At 40.2% G+C, this 17,866-nt stretch overlaps 1 protein-coding gene across 1 annotated transcript in view; it reads left to right on the forward strand.

The window, feature by feature from the left end:
• The window catches only part of MED1 (mediator complex subunit 1), a 1,231,128-nt gene that overhangs the window by 1,155,387 nt on the left and 57,875 nt on the right, over positions 1 to 17,866 (forward strand). The gene's annotated exons all lie outside the window — the stretch shown is intronic.

Below are 17,866 nucleotides of genomic sequence, written 5' to 3' on the forward strand. Positions count from 1 at the left end.
CGCGTTTTCACAGAGAATGGAAATAACGGGAAAAAAGCTAAATTCATTTTGTTGTCCTTATGCAACTCAGATATCTTCATTATGGTGTACTCTAATATGTCGTCATTGGAGGCTTCAGAACCTCTGTTTATGTAATGTTTAGCAGAACTTTTCCAAATTGACCTTTCTTATACCTCCATCAAAGTACACCTTTCTCCCCTCAGTTTAATTTTCTGTTCTAGAAAACTAACTTTCACTAAAGCTGATACACATCACTGTATTCAAGAACAAACCGCATACTAAGTATGTAACTGACAAAAACGTAAGAGATGTCCTGCAAGGGAACTGTGCCATACTGTAGCCCCAAGGTCAGAGAGGCTGTGACCCACACACACACTTGTTTGCCAGAAAATAATTGAAAATGGTGTAAGCTGCTGCTTTTGCTTCAGGCTATCATCCCGGACTAAGCGGAGGAGTACAGCAGTACTCTGAACATGTCTAGAAAATATGGAAAAGTCAGACTAGAAGGATGTGTGTGTATATATATATATATGTGTATGTATGTATGTATATATATATATATATATATATATATATATATGTATATATATATATATATATATGTATGTATGTGTATATATATGTATGTATGTGTATATATATATATATGTATATATATATATATATATATATATATATATATATATATATATATATATATATAAATGTATATATATATATATATATATATATATATATATATATATATATATATATATATATGGGTGTAGGTTAGAAGATCGACAGCCGATATAACCGACAACGGATTAGCGGCGCCAGATGATCGACACTGGGAAGACCGACGCTACGGATGAAAACGCCGATGCCAGGGATAGTGAGTTGGAAAGAAGGCTGTGTGAGTATGCGGTGGTGACGGACGTTAGGGTGCGAGTAAGGTAAGTGTGGATAGTGACAGTCTGTGGGGATAGGGGTGGGTTAAGTGAGTTAGGGTTAGGCGCGGGTTAGGTAAGTGTGCGGTAGTGGTATTTTTGGGTTAGGGCGGGTTAAGTGAGTTAGGGTTAGGGGTTAGGTAAGTGTCAGGGTAGTGACGGACCTTAGGGTAAGGGTTTGGGTTAGGGTTGTACATAGTTGTGTGTGTGAGGTTTAGTGTGGGTTTGTGAGGATTTTGGTGTGCTTGTGTTCTGTGTGTGGTTTTGGATAAGGGGATGTGTTTTGTTAGTTGATTGTTGTTATTGTGGTGTGTGCAGTGTATGGGGTTTCGTGTTTGTGGACCGTCGGTTACTTGTTTGTCGGGCATGTGAGGTGTCGTGTTTATGGTTTGTCGATAATGTGGTGTCGATGTTTCTGTTGTCGGTGAAAGTGGCTGTCGATCTTATGACCTAGAACCATATATATATATATATATATATATATATATATATATATATATATATATATATATGCATTAATTTTCCACAGGTAAATAATCTTACTGCAGCAGTGAGCATCTTCTTTTAGTGTGAATTTGCTTCCATTCAAATGTGGTTTCCTGGCTGTTGATTTTGCTTAGTATAGTTGAAGTTATGCAATAAATTTATTTCACAATTATATTTTTTGTTTTGCATGCAAGAGAGCAGTGCCCCATGCCTCATCCTCCTGCTGCTGCATGACTTTAGAGTTTAAGCTATTTACTTAATGGAGAGGGCACAAACTCCCACCCCATCTCAGGTCTGCTGAGTGGCACAGTCCCATTACAGGACACATTATCTTTTTGTCTGTTATTTGTAGCATGCTGTTTGTTTTTCAGCATAATGATGTACAAGCTCTTTAGTAAAATTCATCTTTGATAATCATCTAGTCAGTCAAGTATTTAAGCAATTGGCCAATAAATATCTCTGCTTTGGGGATCTGTGTGGGAGTAACCATTTGCCTCAGCAGTTCACATCCTCATGGAGGTGAACAAACTGGCAGGCGATCTTGAGTTTAGACTCCAGTCCTGTCCTTTGGATTCAGAGATCGGGCATGGTCATGTTCTGGAAGTGGAACACTGTGGACAGCAAAGTTTTGTTAGCAGAAGAATGCAGTCTCCCCCCACCCCCCTTTTCTTCTACTTAGTGCAGCAGGACATGGATGAGATTGGAGACTGGGCTGCAGTAATGTAATTACTATAGATACATTAGAGGGAAAAAGCAGCAAGGAGTGACTAATTCTGGACATGTGTCTGAGATTTGTCACGTGGGTTTGGGGGTTAACATAGTTAAGGTGTTTACCTTACAGACAACAAGGTACAGGGTTTATGTCTCACCTTTGGTTTAGAAGGGCCCCCTGGATTTGTTAGCATAGTAATTACATATGAACCTATGAGGTAGTGGTGGAAATGTTCTATTTCTTAGTGCAGGGGAGACTCCTGCACAAGTTGTTACCATTCCCACTAATTGTAAATCTCATTGCAATGTTCAGAGAAGACCAAAAACTGTCCTGTCACTATGTAATTATTGAAAAGGGCATGGTTTCACACCCTATGGTCCCTGGCAGTACATGAAACATTTTTGTGTCCAATCATGGGAGGTCCCCCAGGTTTAATGCAGACATCTACCTCCACAGAATGGCTTGGCTGCTAATATAGACCACCTCCATCACTTATCTTTCTGGTAGGCTATTAGGAGGCAGCTGAACTTGCCAGGAAGCCTTTTGTGCTAATGATTTATTCTTTCTAGTGTCAAACAGTTCTCATTTTTGTGCAGAGATACTGTTTAGATATGCATTATTTCAGTCTGCAGGTGACTGTAACTGAGATTTGTGTGATGTGGGCCTCAGTTTTTTCACAGTTAGGGTGCATGTTTCATATCTTTCTGTGGATAACTCTTACCAAACCCCTCTCCCTTCTCAACCATAATTTATCCATCCAAAATTTCAGAGACTCTTCACTCCATGAGGGAGCACTTTAAATGGGAAGGCCAGGATTACTCTGATTCCAGGAAAAGGCTTAGGGAATTCTTGTTTTTACCCCAGCATAGGCCCTTAGCTATTCCTCCTGTGTTGACTGTGGTGGAGGATGTTTTTGCAGAGGCTTCCCTGAACCCTGACTCCTTGCCTCCTGCTCCTGTTAAGCCTGATAGGTATTATAGGGTGCCCGAAGCTCATAAGTATTTGTTTAAGAGTCCTAGGGCGGACCCAGAAACTGTTTCTCAGGGGCCTAAAGGTGTTAAAGCTTCTGTGGTTAAAAATCCTGTACCCTCTGATAAAGAGGCAAGGGCTTTGGATAGGTGGGGTAAGAAAGTATATACTTCTTCCACTCTAGCCATGAGGGCGTTGAATTGTCAGTTTCATATGCTGAAATATCAGAATTATCTCCTTTCACAATTGAAATCTAAGGTGGATGCTTTGGCGGAAGGTATTGAGTGTAAAGAATTGCTGGATTTGGTTCATGTGTCTGAACAAGTGGGTAAGCATTCTTTGCAGTGTGGTTTTGATGCTGTTCAGGCCTCCTCGAGGGTGGCTGCTACTAGTTCTGTTCTTCGCAGACATGCCTGGTTGAAGGATCAGAATTTAGCTGAGCCTGTTAAGACAAGGATTTTGGATGCTCCTTTACAGTCTGATGTGTTGTTTGGACCGCCTGTGGAAGCAGTTTTAAAGAAAATGGAGGACAAAGCTAAGTCTATGCAGACTGTTAAAGATTTTTTGCAGGTCCAGCCTCTGAAGTTTAGTAGAAATTGGCCTGCTAAGGGGTGTACATATCCTGCTTATGGTTCCCAGTCTAGGGGTAGGTCTAGACGTGGTAGGGGCAGGGCTCAAGGTTCGTTTAGGCCTAGATCAGACAGTTCACCTGCTCAGACTTCTGGTGAGGGCAGGGGTCAGTCCTTTCGTAAGCAGAACCAATGACCTGCCTTTTCAGCTGCCAGTGGATTCTCGTCTGGCAGCTCCTTTGGGAGGAAGATTGTCTCTTTTCAAAGAAAATTGGGATTTAATCACTCAAGACAGATGGGTGCTGGATATCATTCATCACGGTTACAGATTTTATTTCCACACAATGCCCCTTTCAAAGGCATGCCAGATGTTCCTCCTCCACAAAGAAAAGAGGCTCACAAGCAAGTTTCTCAGTTACTCCAGATAGGGGCCATTCAGCCAGTCCCTGTATCAGAAAGGGGCTTGGATTTTATTCTCGCCTGTTCCTAGTACCAAAGAAGGGGAACACGTGGAGACCAATTTTGGATTTATCTATCCTCAACACTTATCTGGACATTCCCAAGTTCAAGATGTTGACATTACAGCAACTGTTACCTCTGCTGGGCAAGGATCACTGGATGGTAACTTTGGATCTCAAGGAAGCTTACCTTCATGTGCCTATAAGGCTAAGTTGCAGAAAGTATCTGCGGTTTCGAACTGCAGATTTTCATTATCAGTTCTCTGCATTGCCCTTTGGCTTATCTACTGCGCCCAGAGTATTCACAAAGGTTCTGGCTCCAGTGATAGCTACTTCAGGCTTCAAGGCATTCAAATCTATCCTTACTTGGGCGACTGCCTGATTCTGGCTCAAGAAAAGGAAGACCTTCTACAGCATCTGGAATATGTCATAGCAGTGCTAAGATGCCTAGGGTATTCTGTGAACGAAATAAAGTCCAGTCTAGTACCCTCTCAAGACATGTGCTTTCTGGGTGTGAGACTGAATACAGCAGCCCAGATGGCCTTTTTAACCCCGGACAAACAAAAGAGTCTGTCACTTTACTTCCATCAACTATCTCATCAGTCCGTGCTGACTGCAAGGACAGTCCTTCAAGCATTAGGGTTCATGGCATCTTGTATTCTGGTGCTTCCCAATGCCAAACTGCATATGAGGAAGCTGCAATGGTATCTCAAACATGCACGGGCACAGCACTGCCACGCTTTCGACACTCTCATTCATATAATACCTTGCCTTCCAAAGGAATTCTTGTGGTGGGCTCAGGAATGTCACCTAAACAAGGGACTCTCTGTGACCCGGCCAGAGGCGAGTCAGATTTTAACGACAGATGCCTCGGACACTGCTTGGGGAGCTCATCTAAATGGAAAGTGGATACAAGACAAGTGGCCTGCCAGACTACAGCATCTACATATCAACATGAAGGAGATGTTAGCAGTCCAGTTTGCATTGATGGCTTTCAAGGAGTTACTTCTTCCAGGGCAGGTGTTGATTCTAACAGACAACACAACTGTCATGTGGTACATCAACAAGCAAGGGGGAACACATTCTTATCCTCTATGCAGGCAAGCAATGATTTTATGGGAGACTGCGTTAAGCCTGCGACTGACTCTTCAGGCAAGGTTTCTGCCAGGAGCACAGAACTCCCTAGCAGATGTATTAAGCAGACAAATCATGGATCCCCACGAGTGGAAACTGGATCTTCATGTATTTCAGAAATTGACAGTGTCATGGGGAACTCCAGACATAGATCTGTTCGCTTCTCCACTAAACCACCAGCTGCCAAAGTATTGCACAAAGGGGTTTCATCACACAGCTTGGAAAGTGGATGCTCTGTCTTTCAGTTGGAAAAACCTTCATGTCTATGCCTTTCCACCTCTGCCTCTTCTTCCAAAGGTATTATTAAAGGTCAGACAAGACAGGCCAAGGATGATTTTGATAGCTCCAGATTGGCCTCGGCAACACTGGTACCCACTTCTAAGGAGTCTTGTAAAGAAGCCTCCATGGCCTTTACCTCTGATTCCTCATCTGTTATCTCAGAAGGACGGTCATCTGCTCAATGTCAAGCTTCAATCTCTTCATCTCACAGCTTGGCATATTCTGTGTTGAAGCACAGCAGGTCTCAGCTTCCTCAACAAGTTTTAAATGTGATTATGGAAGCTAGAAGGCCTAGTACTAGGAGAGTGCATGAAAAATGGAAGAGATTTTTATTTTGGAGTACAGCAAAGAATTTGGAGATTTCAGAGCCTAATTTGAGTGTGGCTCTTCAATATCTTACTGAATTATTGGACAAGGGTTTGTCCTTCTCTTCCATAAAGATTCATGCTGCAGCAATTTCAGCTCACTATGATTGTGACCCACCTTTGTTTTCGCATCCTTTGTTCAAGCAGTTTCTTAGAGGGGCAAAGAATATAAGACCCCCGTAGAGCTCCTACTCCTGCTTGGGATCTCAATTTTGTGTTGGAAAAACTTACTCTACAACCTTTTGAGCCTGCAGCTACTGCTGAATTGAAATATTTGTCATGGAAGACTGCTTTTCTGTTGGCTATTACTTCTGCAAGAAGGGTGTCTGAGTTGCAGGCCCTTATGGCAGTAGAGCCGTATTTGATTTTCCATAAGGACAGGGTTTCACTACGCACTAATCCTTCCTTTATGCCTAAGGTGGTTTCTAGTGTGGCTTTAAACCAAACTATTCATTTGCCTACGTTTTTGCAGATCCTCAAAATAAAGGGGAAAAGATTTTGCACACTTTAGATGTACACAGGCAATTGCGTTATTATTTGAGCAGGACTAAGACTTTTAGGCAGTCTCAGCAGTTACTTGTTTCTTTTGCTTTGAGTTCACAGGGCAAGCCTGTGTCAAAACAAACTATTTCTAGGTGGATTGGCTTTTGCATTGCATTTTGTTATTCCCATCATGGCAAAGAGGTTCCAGCTGGGATTAGGCCTCATTCCACTAGGGCTACTGCCACTTCAACAGCATTTCTAAGGGGTGGCAACTAAGGATATTCTGGAAGCAGCTACTTGGAGTTCAGTGCATACTTTCTCTAGGCATTATCACCTGCCTATATACTCTAAGACTAGGGCTGGTTTTGCCACAGCTGTTTTACAAGGCATGTTGTCAGCTCCTGCTACTTTATAATTTGCCAGCCTCCCTTACCTCTGCTTTGGGATTCTACCCAATAGTCAGGACTGCAGCAAGGGAAGGCGAAGAACATAGTACAGTTTTGTACCTACCATAAATGTAGATGTTCGAGGATTCCCTTGCTGCAGTCCAATTTACCCTCCCTCCTTCCCCTCTGTGTTTCGGGGTGGTTGTGTAGGTGAGTTTACATGCTTATATTTTTGTATATATTGTTGTATATATTGTACATGTTTTTTGGTGCAGGTTGTTTTTGGGACTTGTCTTTTTGGGTCTTCTGACATCTGGGGCAAGAAAAGACTGAGGAAATGACGTCGGTCATGCGCATTAGTACCCTGACGTACTGACGTCAGTCTAAGGCGCCATGACCGACGTCAGCCTTATACTCTGGTATTCGGGCCGACTGGGACGCGGACTATACCCAATAGTCAGGACTGCAGCAAGGGAATCCTCGAACATCTACATTTATGGTAGGTACAAAACTGTACTTTAGGGTGCGAGTAAGGCAAGTGTGGATAGTGACAGTCTGTGGGGATAGGGGTGGGTTAAGTGAGTTAGGGTTAGGGCGCGGGTTAGGTAAGTGTGCGGTAGTGGTATTTTTTGGGTTAGGGGCGGGTTAAGTGAGTTAGGGTTAGGGCGCGGGTTAGGTAAGTGTGCGGTAGTGACGGACCTTAGGGTAAGGGTTTGGGTTAGGGTTGTACATAGTTGTGTGTGTGAGGTTTAGTGTGGGTTTGTGAGGATTTTGGTGTGCTTGTGTTCTGTGTGTGGTTTTTGGATAAGGGGATGTGTTTTGTTAGTTGATTGTTGTTATTGTGGTGTGTGCAGTGTATGGGGTTTCGTGTTTGTGGACCGTCGGTTACTTGTTTGTCGGGCATGTGAGGTGTCGTGTTTATGGTTTGTCGATAATGTGGTGTCGATGTTTCTGTTGTCGGTGAAAGTGGCTGTCGATCTTATGACCTAGAACCATATATATATATATATATATATATATATATATATATATATATATATATATATGCATTAATTTTCCACAGGTAAATAATCTTACTGCAGCAGTGAGCATCTTCTTTTAGTGTGAATTTGCTTCCATTCAAATGTGGTTTCCTGGCTGTTGATTTTGCTTAGTATAGTTGAAGTTATGCAATAAATTTATTTCACAATTATATTTTTTGTTTTGCATGCAAGAGAGCAGTGCCCCATGCCTCATCCTCCTGCTGCTGCATGACTTTAGAGTTTAAGCTATTTACTTAATGGAGAGGGCACAAACTCCCACCCCATCTCAGGTCTGCTGAGTGGCACAGTCCCATTACAGGACACATTATCTTTTGTCTGTTATTTGTAGCATGCTGTTTGTTTTTCAGCATAATGATGTACAAGCTCTTTAGTAAAATTCATCTTTGATAATCATCTAGTCAGTCAAGTATTTAAGCAATTGGCCAATAAATATCTCTGCTTTGGGGATCTGTGTGGGAGTAACCATTTGCCTCAGCAGTTCACATCCTCATGGAGGTGAACAAACTGGCAGGCGATCTTGAGTTTAGACTCCAGTCCTGTCCTTTGGATTCAGAGATCGGGCATGGTCATGTTCTGGAAGTGGAACACTGTAGACAGCAAAGTTTTGTTAGCAGAAGAATGCAGTCTCCCCCCACCCCCCTTTTCTTCTACTTAGTGCAGCAGGACATGGATGAGATTGGAGACTGGGCTGCAGTAATGTAATTACTATAGATACATTAGAGGGAAAAAGCAGCAAGGAGTGACTAATTCTGGACATGTGTCTGAGATTTGTCACGTGGGTTTGGGGGTTAACATAGTTAAGGTGTTTACCTTACAGACAACAAGGTACAGGGTTTATGTCTCACCTTTGGTTTAGAAGGGCCCCCTGGATTTGTTAGCATAGTAATTACATATGAACCTATGAGGTAGTGGTGGAAATGTTCTATTTCTTAGTGCAGGGGAGACTCCTGCACAAGTTGTTACCATTCCCACTAATTGTAAATCTCATTGCAATGTTCAGAGAAGACCAAAAACTGTCCTGTCACTATGTAATTATTGAAAAGGGCATGGTTTCACACCCTATGGTCCCTGGCAGTACATGAAACATTTTTGTGTCCAATCATGGGAGGTCCCCCAGGTTTAATGCAGACATCTACCTCCACAGAATGGCTTGGCTGCTAATATAGACCACCTCCATCACTTATCTTTCTGGTAGGCTATTAGGAGGCAGCTGAACTTGCCAGGAAGCCTTTTGTGCTAATGATTTATTCTTTCTAGTGTCAAACAGTTCTCATTTTTGTGCAGAGATACTGTTTAGATATGCATTATTTCAGTCTGCAGGTGACTGTAACTGAGATTTGTGTGATGTGGGCCTCAGTTTTTTCACAGTTAGGGTGCATGTTTCATATCTTTCTGTGGATAACTCTTACCAAACCCCTCTCCCTTCTCAACCATAATTTATCCATCCAAAATACCTCTAATACGCAGCACTTCTCATCCATTTCACTACTGTTTTTCAATCTTGACACTACAGATCTTAAGAAACTTACCCATAATAAGAAGGCTACACACATACTTCCCAAAACTACAAGCTAGTAAAACCCATAACACAAACTCTTTAACACATTTTCCCTCAATCACCTTCTTTGCAAATCATTTCCAGTACTACAGTTAAAACATCTGGAGATAATAACCCTAATCCTGGCCCCAGTAACATAATAGCCAACTGTACTTCTGTTTGTTTCTTTTGGCTTTTCCTGGTTAGGGGTCACCACAGTGGAACTCCGGTCTGCTAATGATTAGCAGTAGATTTTGACGTGCTGGCTTGCCGGGCCTAACGCACAACCTTCAACGAAGGAACGCCCATTCACACATGTCGCCACACAGAAGACGCTCTAACTGAGAATCGAATGGGCAACGTCTAACTGTGAGGCGACAACGCTACCGCAGTATTTTATAAAAATAGCTTGGGTACTAAATCAACCTGCTTCCCCATTCAGCTATTTTTTAATATCAAGATATGCAGCATCTCAAACAAGATCTCAGAATTTCACTCCTGAGTAGCTTCACTCTCTCTCTCCTGGTGTGATTGCTATCACAGAAACAAGGCTTAAACTTAATATTAAAGACAACGCTATTCTTTCTCCTGTGTATATTATTATTTGTCGCAACCACACATCAAAAGAGTCGAAGGGGTCATACTCTGCTCTTCTGTCTCACAGTATCCACACAGACTACCTGCCTTATTAAATGCAGAATTCTTAGTTTGCCTACTGAAAATTAACCAGAAAAAATATATGTACGTAGTTTCTCTTTACACTCCTCCTAACAATAATCCTGCTATAACAGACAACGTAACACAAGAAAACCTCTTCCTAGGTGGGTTCAACTCAGGTTGGAATTTGTTAATAACACTCCCCACCAGCACCACTATCATCCTGTTTGGTTTCCCAAAACTCATTACATTGCCAACCAGATTCCAAAAATAATTAAAAAGTACAGTACTCTTGGATTTTATCAAACACTTCAGAAAAACGAGTCAGGCTCTCTCCCAGGCACTGTAAGTGATCATCATACCACTTTTGTCTTGCATTAACACAATGATGTGTAAAAAATCCTTTAGAAAAAAGTAAGAAATGTAAAGAACTTTGACTTTCCTACATTTCACACTGCGACTGTTCATTCCTGAAATATCTGCCATTAGACCAAGCAGATGATGTGTTCATCTTGGTTGTCTATAATATACTCTGTTTACTTGCACCATTCTGAAAGGTGAGGTTTAAAATCCAGTCCTGCAAAGTGGTTAAAACCAGAAACAAAACAAGTAATGTATCAGCGTTAGCTTTGAAAATATGTCAAACAAATAGAAATCCATCCTAATTCCAACCCTGCAAACAGCTTCAAAAGCCAACAAAAGAAATTACTATATCTCTCTCCAATCCTTGCATAGCTTCATATCTTTCTTTTCATCCATTAATATCCTCCCCAAACCTTGTAAATCTTCCCAACCCAATATTTCCCTTAATCTGTCTAATAATGACATTGCAGCCAAAGTCAACTCCCATTTCATCAACACAGTTGTTGCATTAACACAGTAACACTCATCACACCCCCCCAATGCTTCCCTGTCTCCCCCATCAGCTAAGCTTCTGTCCTCTTTAAAACCAGGTGCAACCATTTCCATTCAGAAACTTCTCAGCAAACACAAGCCTGCCACTCTGACTGTTGACAGTCTCCCAACTAAGTAATTAAAGCTTGTTGCTAAATAACTCTTCAGTCCTGTATTAATATTCATCAATTGTTCTGTACCTGAAGCCCCTTTTCCTACATTATGGAAAAGTTATTTATCATTCCTTTACATAAAGATGGTAATTGTACAGTAGTGTCAGATTTTCATCCTATTGCTGATATACTTTCTCCACTATCAAAAATCTTTAAGATATATTTACCATCTGGTTCTTCACTACATCCTGTCCAACAATCTTAAGTCTCACTTAGGCAACATGGCTTTTGACCCCATCATAGCCCAACTATTGCCATGCTATCCTTCCTCAACACTTTTCATCATGAAAGAAGTAAAAACAAACTTGTCACGTTCATCTTCCTTGACCTTTCCAGTGCAGTTAATGCATCTCCCAACCAAAACTGCTTTACAGTCTCTCCTCCCTTTATTTCTACTCAGTTACACTAAACTGGTTCTGTAGCTACATTTCTGAACACCAAGCAGTTAAATGCATTTAAGTGACATTTAGCCTTCTTTGCACATATGCCAGTATACATATTAGTGTACCACAGAGAGCCATCCTTGGGCCTTTGTTTAATTGAACAATCTTGCATCCACCTCATCATGTTTTGCTGTCATCCAATATGATGATGCTTCTCTAATGTACTCTTTATCCTGTCCCTCCTCACTACAAGTCTATCACCCAAGTCACATCCTTTGAGTATTGGCTTTCATACTCACAACTGCTCCTAAATCCTGTAAAATCAAAGTGATTATGTTCTTTCCAAAATCGTACTCAGAAGAAGTATCTGACTTTCTAGTCCTCTCCTTTCAGTATGTCCAGCTGGAAGCAGTCTCTGAAACTAAATTATTAGCATTACCATAAGCATTCAGCTCAAATGTGGTAAAGATGTGAAATTAGTGGGGGGAAAAACTTCATGGAAACTAGTCTTCCTTTACAGAGCTTCCAGATTTCTCACTGATCAAGCTTGCAAAAAATGCAGACACACATTGTCATCTAACTAGTCTAATGTATGCCTCACCTGTCCTCACAGGTGTCTGGTCTTGATACAAAAATTGAAACAATGCTACAATAAGCTTGCAAAATTTGCAGCGAAGACCTGTTATCCAACTCATGATTGCCTCTTTCTCAAGTAATTACACTGGCTAGAATTCCTGAATAACTTTAGTTTCCTGCAATCAAAATTCACCCACAACATATTCTGTAGTGGTATTTTCCTTCAAGACCTCTTAGTACTACAGGTACAAATATTGAGGTCAAAACATTACTGAACACCTATGGATTCCTTGTATTCCATTCATGCCACAAACAAGTGGAACTCCCTCCCCACCACACTTATGAAAACATCTTCAACCAATGTTGTCAAAGAAAATCTGCACAATTTTCTGCTTAACTCCACACTCTGCCTTTGTGCCTGTTCACTAGGCTAAATTCTGCATGCTATACAAACAGGCATCTTTAGCTTCTCTTTCATTTTGCAGATCCTCGTCTTTATTAATCCTTTTATCTATATTCATTTCATTTTATCTTCAGCAGGAAACATCTAATATCTCACTCACTCATTCATTCATCCTCTGTAGTTTCTTCCCCCTTGTTTTTCCTCTCCCAGCATCTTTCACCATTTTTCTTTCATTCCATACCCACAGTTTTACCAGCATTTTACATGTTAAATAGTATAGCACTTGTTTTTAATTGTAATATACTTTTTAAATTAAGTGTTTTCCTTCTCACATTCATAATTTTGCTTATATTTAACTTTTCTCCTCAGGCCTCCATTGAAAAAGGGTCTTGCTTGGCCTAGTCAGACAATCCTGGTCAGCAAATACGGTAAATAAGTACATTTACTTTATTTAAGGCTTTATTATGGGCCCTGCACTTCACTAGGAAGCAGTCCTTTTAAGGGGAATGTTTCCTTCACTGAGGAGTCCACTTTGAATCTTAAATATTGTTGATATGATAAGAATTTAGCTGTCATGTTTTTCCTACAAATCTACCCTGAACACAGTAATTTCTTCCGGCTCCCCTGCACATAGCCCATAAAATATACCCTGCAGCTCTTAATTAATCTCTGCAAGGGGACAATCTATAGCTTAAAAATAGCCCATAAATTGTGTAAAACTAAATCAGTAAAATACAACCAAAAAGATGCATTTGGAGTGAAATTAAACTAGTACAATACAGCCAAAAAGATGCATTTGGAGTGAAATTAAACTAGTTCAATACAGCCAAAAAGATACATTTGGTGTAAACAGAAACAAGTGAAAATATGCATTTGATGTACAAAGAAAAGAAACAAGTAAGCCCAGGGATATAATTGGAGTTAGTGTTACTCCGCAAGCTCAAGCCAACGTCTCTAGCTGCAGATAAATTACCTGCTGAATACCTCCACCTGGCTGCAGAAGCCATATCATATCCTGTTTTCATCCTAATTAACAGATCCATCTCAGAGTGTATAGTACCCAAGTTATGGAAAATATCACATATCATCCCTCTACGTAAAGGGGGAACCTCCCTGGAACTCGATAACTACCGTCCTATAGCCGTACTACCCCCTTTATCTACAATTTTAGAGAGGGTAATGCACAAGCAACTAATGAAATATCTCCTAGAAAATAATCTAATAGCAACACAACCACATGGCTTTAGACCCTTCTGTAGCACCACCACCACACTAACAGAATTCACCAACATTGTCAATACTAACAGAAACAACAGACTCATTGCATCTGCCACCTTCCTTGACTTGTCCAAAGTATTCGATATGGTTAACCACAATAAACTCCTCCTTTCACTAGCAGCTCTAAACCTTACCACCCCTGCCATCTCCTGGTTCAAAAACTACCTAGAGGGAAGGAAACAAGCTGTTATGTGGCAAAACTAACTCTCCCCTGCCTACCAGTCCTCCTAGGAGTACCCCAAGGCTCCATCCTGGGACCACTTCTTTTTACCCTCTTCACCAGTCAGCTCCCAAACAATATTCCTAAAGCCTCAATAGTGCAATATGCAGATGATACCACCATAATATGCACAGCCAAATCAATTGACATCCTTCACTCCCTAACACAAGAATGCTTTTCCCTAGCAGAAACTTGGATTACAAACCAAAGGCTCATTCTGAACCCAAGTAAAACAAAGCTAGTACTCTTTAGCTCCCACAGAGCCACACCTCCCACTGATTCTTTTCTTCGTCTCCTTTAACAAGACCACAATTACCCCCACAAATCATACCAAACTCTTAGGAGTTGAAATCGATAATCACCTTAGATTTGACCTACATATTTCTATAACCATAATAAAAGTACATAAAAAACTTGGTCTGCTGTAACGCAATAAAAAATTCCTCACTGACCACTCCAAAACTACAATAGCGAGGACTCACCTACTATCCACCCTACTTTATGCCTCCCCATGCTTACAAATCTCCGCAAATCTGACCTAAACAAACTTGATAGTTATAAGATAGCCAAATTCGCTACAACCTTTCCCATCAGAACACATCACTGTGAATGCCTAAAAAACTCAGTTGGGCTAGAACTACCACTAATACTTCAACTCAATCAACTATCACTAGCCCAGAAAATAATACACAACTCTGTAAACACCCCAGCCCTACAAAATCTTTTGCAACCCTATACAACCGCCAGACCCTTGAGGTCTAGCACAAAAAACCTCCTCAAAGTAACCAAATATAACAATGACGCTGGTAAGTCTGTCTACAGCCACTGTATAACAAAAACCTGGAACTCCCTTCCTGCCCACATAACTGACAACAAATCCCCATCACAGTTCAAGAAACTTGTTAACTCACTTTTTGAATAATCAACTGTGCTCCTGTATCCCCCCCCCCCCCGGCTAATTTCCCATTAGAACACTTCACCTAACTTAAGTAACTCTGCTAAGCCAACCAATTATAGTATTGTACCCACTTAGGACTGTTAATCTAATGTTCATCCCATCTCTCCAGGAGTTAGGGAAAACTACCCCAGCAATGTTGTGCTTTCCATAAGCAACTAAAACCAGGAGAAGACATTTTATAAATCCATTTGTTATCCTACTCAACTAAAACCAGGCAAAGACCTGTAGTAAATCAATGTTATCCTTCTCAACTTTAGCTAGCTTCATCTGCTGTCTTGGTGCCTTATTCTACATCTCTCTGCTTTTACTCTGATAGTAAATCTATCACAGGAATCCTAAACTTAGGAATATCTTCTAAAATGTAATATTATATTGTAGAGAACGAATGTATCCTGTCTGTTAGTTAATATGTATGTCAAAGTCTCTTCTATGGAAATTGTATGTCAAAAGTCTGTCCTTAAAACAATGTTTTATAAAAAATTGTTCTCTTGGAACTTTTCTCCCTCGGCCTCCACTGAAAATGGACCTGTAATCCAGTTGGACAACAAATGTAAAATAATAAATAAATAATAGGTGTGAGGTAGTTGTCTGGTAGACATTGTAGCTTCCTCCCAGGTCACTGAACTTGGATTAAAATAAGTGAGGTTTTTTTTCCTGGTGTTGAGATTTGGTTTTCATTATGCTTACTTTTTTAAGAGAGATCCCATGATACCATCTAGTACTGTGTCATATATTAAACCTTGTGTAATAGAGACCCATGAGATGTATGCAAATGACCCTTAAGGACATCGTGTTTCAGCTGTATGGCTTCTGAATGTACATGGCTCTATTTTAAGTTTTTGTGGATACATTCAGACCAATAAAGCCAAACCCCACTATCTGTGGACATGCAAGTTTCAGCTTTCTTATGACCTCGTCAGCACAGCAAAAGTGGACAGTTTGGTATCACACAGTGAAAACTCTAGCTTGGCTATTTTTTTCTTGTAGTTTTTACTAATTGGTTTGTCTGTGTGACCTTTTTACTTTTTTGATTTTGGATGTTCGTTAGGATATTTTACAGACACTTTAATGGTAATGGACATCAACTGGGTGTAAAGACCTTGTGTTTCTGAAGTATAGCCAAAAATGTTCACTTATGCTGTGCTGACGAGGCCATAAGGCCAAAACATGCATCTCCACAGATAGTGGGTTTTGGCTTTATTTTCCTAAATGTATCCCCAAAGACTTAAAAAGAAAAAGTCAAAAGTCATGGACATTCAGAAACTATATAGCTGAAACAGTTAATGTGCTTAAGGGTCATTTGCATATATCCCATGGACCTTTATTACAGGAGTCTTACGGTGTCACACAGTGGAAACTCTAGCTTGGCTAGGTTTTTCTTGTAGTGTTTACTAAATTATACCATCTAGTGGGACGAGCTGGAGCCATCTGTAGGATCTTCTATATTCTTTTTGATACAGAGTGTCTTACTGGAAACAGTAAAAGACACTGCTTATGATTTTGAAAGCTCTCTTTTGGCTGAAAGTTCTGTGGCTTGCCAGTTCTCACTGACACACTGTTAATTATACGTTCATAGATTTGATTGTCAAGCTAACAACCTGCTGCCCTTCAAAAAACTTGATTGCTGTACCCTGTTTGGATACTTTTTGCTTCTCACATCTGTATGCTTTTTGATGGAAGTTACTTATTTTTGCCTCTAAGGAGAGAGTTTATCACATAATCCTTGTAAGTGTTATAATGAATCTGTAACAGTTTTATTCAGTTACTGTTTATTTTTAGTATTACTTGGTTCGTAGTTGATAGTTCAAAGAAAGCTTTACATCAGCTGACTTAGGGTTTTTATGATGCAGATTCAGAGTTTAGTTAATAAACTAAAAATTCTGTATAAGTATAAATCTGTCTGTTGTGCCACGTCTTATGTTCAGTGGTAATTTGTTTCATAAGCTTATCATTGACTGTGAGATAAATTTAGCTTTTAGGGTAGTTATACACGTTTAAGTTTAAAGTAACCCCTCGACCCATAGAAGTTACTTTACTTTGAAGTTGCTCTCTATTAACTAATGTCCTGTATTCTTCTTCATGAAGCACTCTGAATGCCAGGGACTATTTGCTTCTAAACTGTCTTCAGCCAAATCAGTGCAAACCAAGAATGTGTAATCTAGTATTATAAGTTAAATTCCTCAACAGTTATTTTAATAATTTTTTTGTCCACTTTCTAAAGGTAACAAATCACACTTGCTATAAGTACAAAACAAAGACTTGTACTCCAGCACCTGTCTAACATGTGAGACAAATAATTTGAATAAAGTGGTATATGGGCACGTGATATAGTTTGTAAATGTGAGCCCTGTAAAACCTGTTGCTTTTCTCTTAACTCAGTTATGGTGAACCTTTTGGGTTTGGCATGTCAAAAATCCGGAATATGCCTAACTTGACTCTGCTTGCGTGTCACCCCCTCCCCCCAAAAAAACAAAATTAAATAAATAAAACTGTCAATACATCAGGGATAGATCTCAACAAAATCGGGGACAAATCTAGAAATAACAGACATGGACAGTTTTAAACTACTAGTACTATCAATTTGAGACATTGGCAGAAAAAAATTCTGAAGCAAAATTAGTCTATAAATCTAATTATTGTCATTACATGTAAAAATATGCTAGTTTTAGGAGGGATTAAGAGGGACAGTTGAGAGAAATGTAAAACAGCACACTCCTAGAAATGCAGACTGCTTGCCCTTTGCAGAAGTGTAACCATGAAGAGAAAACAATGTCAGCAGTGCCCTTTGCAGGCTATATCGAGAAAGTATATTGAAATAGACTATGAGGTTAATAACTTCCTTACCTCTGCAGCAGTGTTGTTTAACTGGCTCCTGGCACAAAATAATTCAGTGCACTTCACACAAGCAACAAATGCAAAACCAGTTTCTTTGGTAACTCTGGTGTTGGTGAATGCTGATGCCACCCAAAATGCC

This window comes from Protopterus annectens, chromosome 13.part0 (assembly GCF_019279795.1).
Source record: "Protopterus annectens isolate FY-2018-M chromosome 13.part0, PAN1.0, whole genome shotgun sequence".
Taxonomy (NCBI): Eukaryota; Metazoa; Chordata; order Ceratodontiformes; family Protopteridae; genus Protopterus; species Protopterus annectens.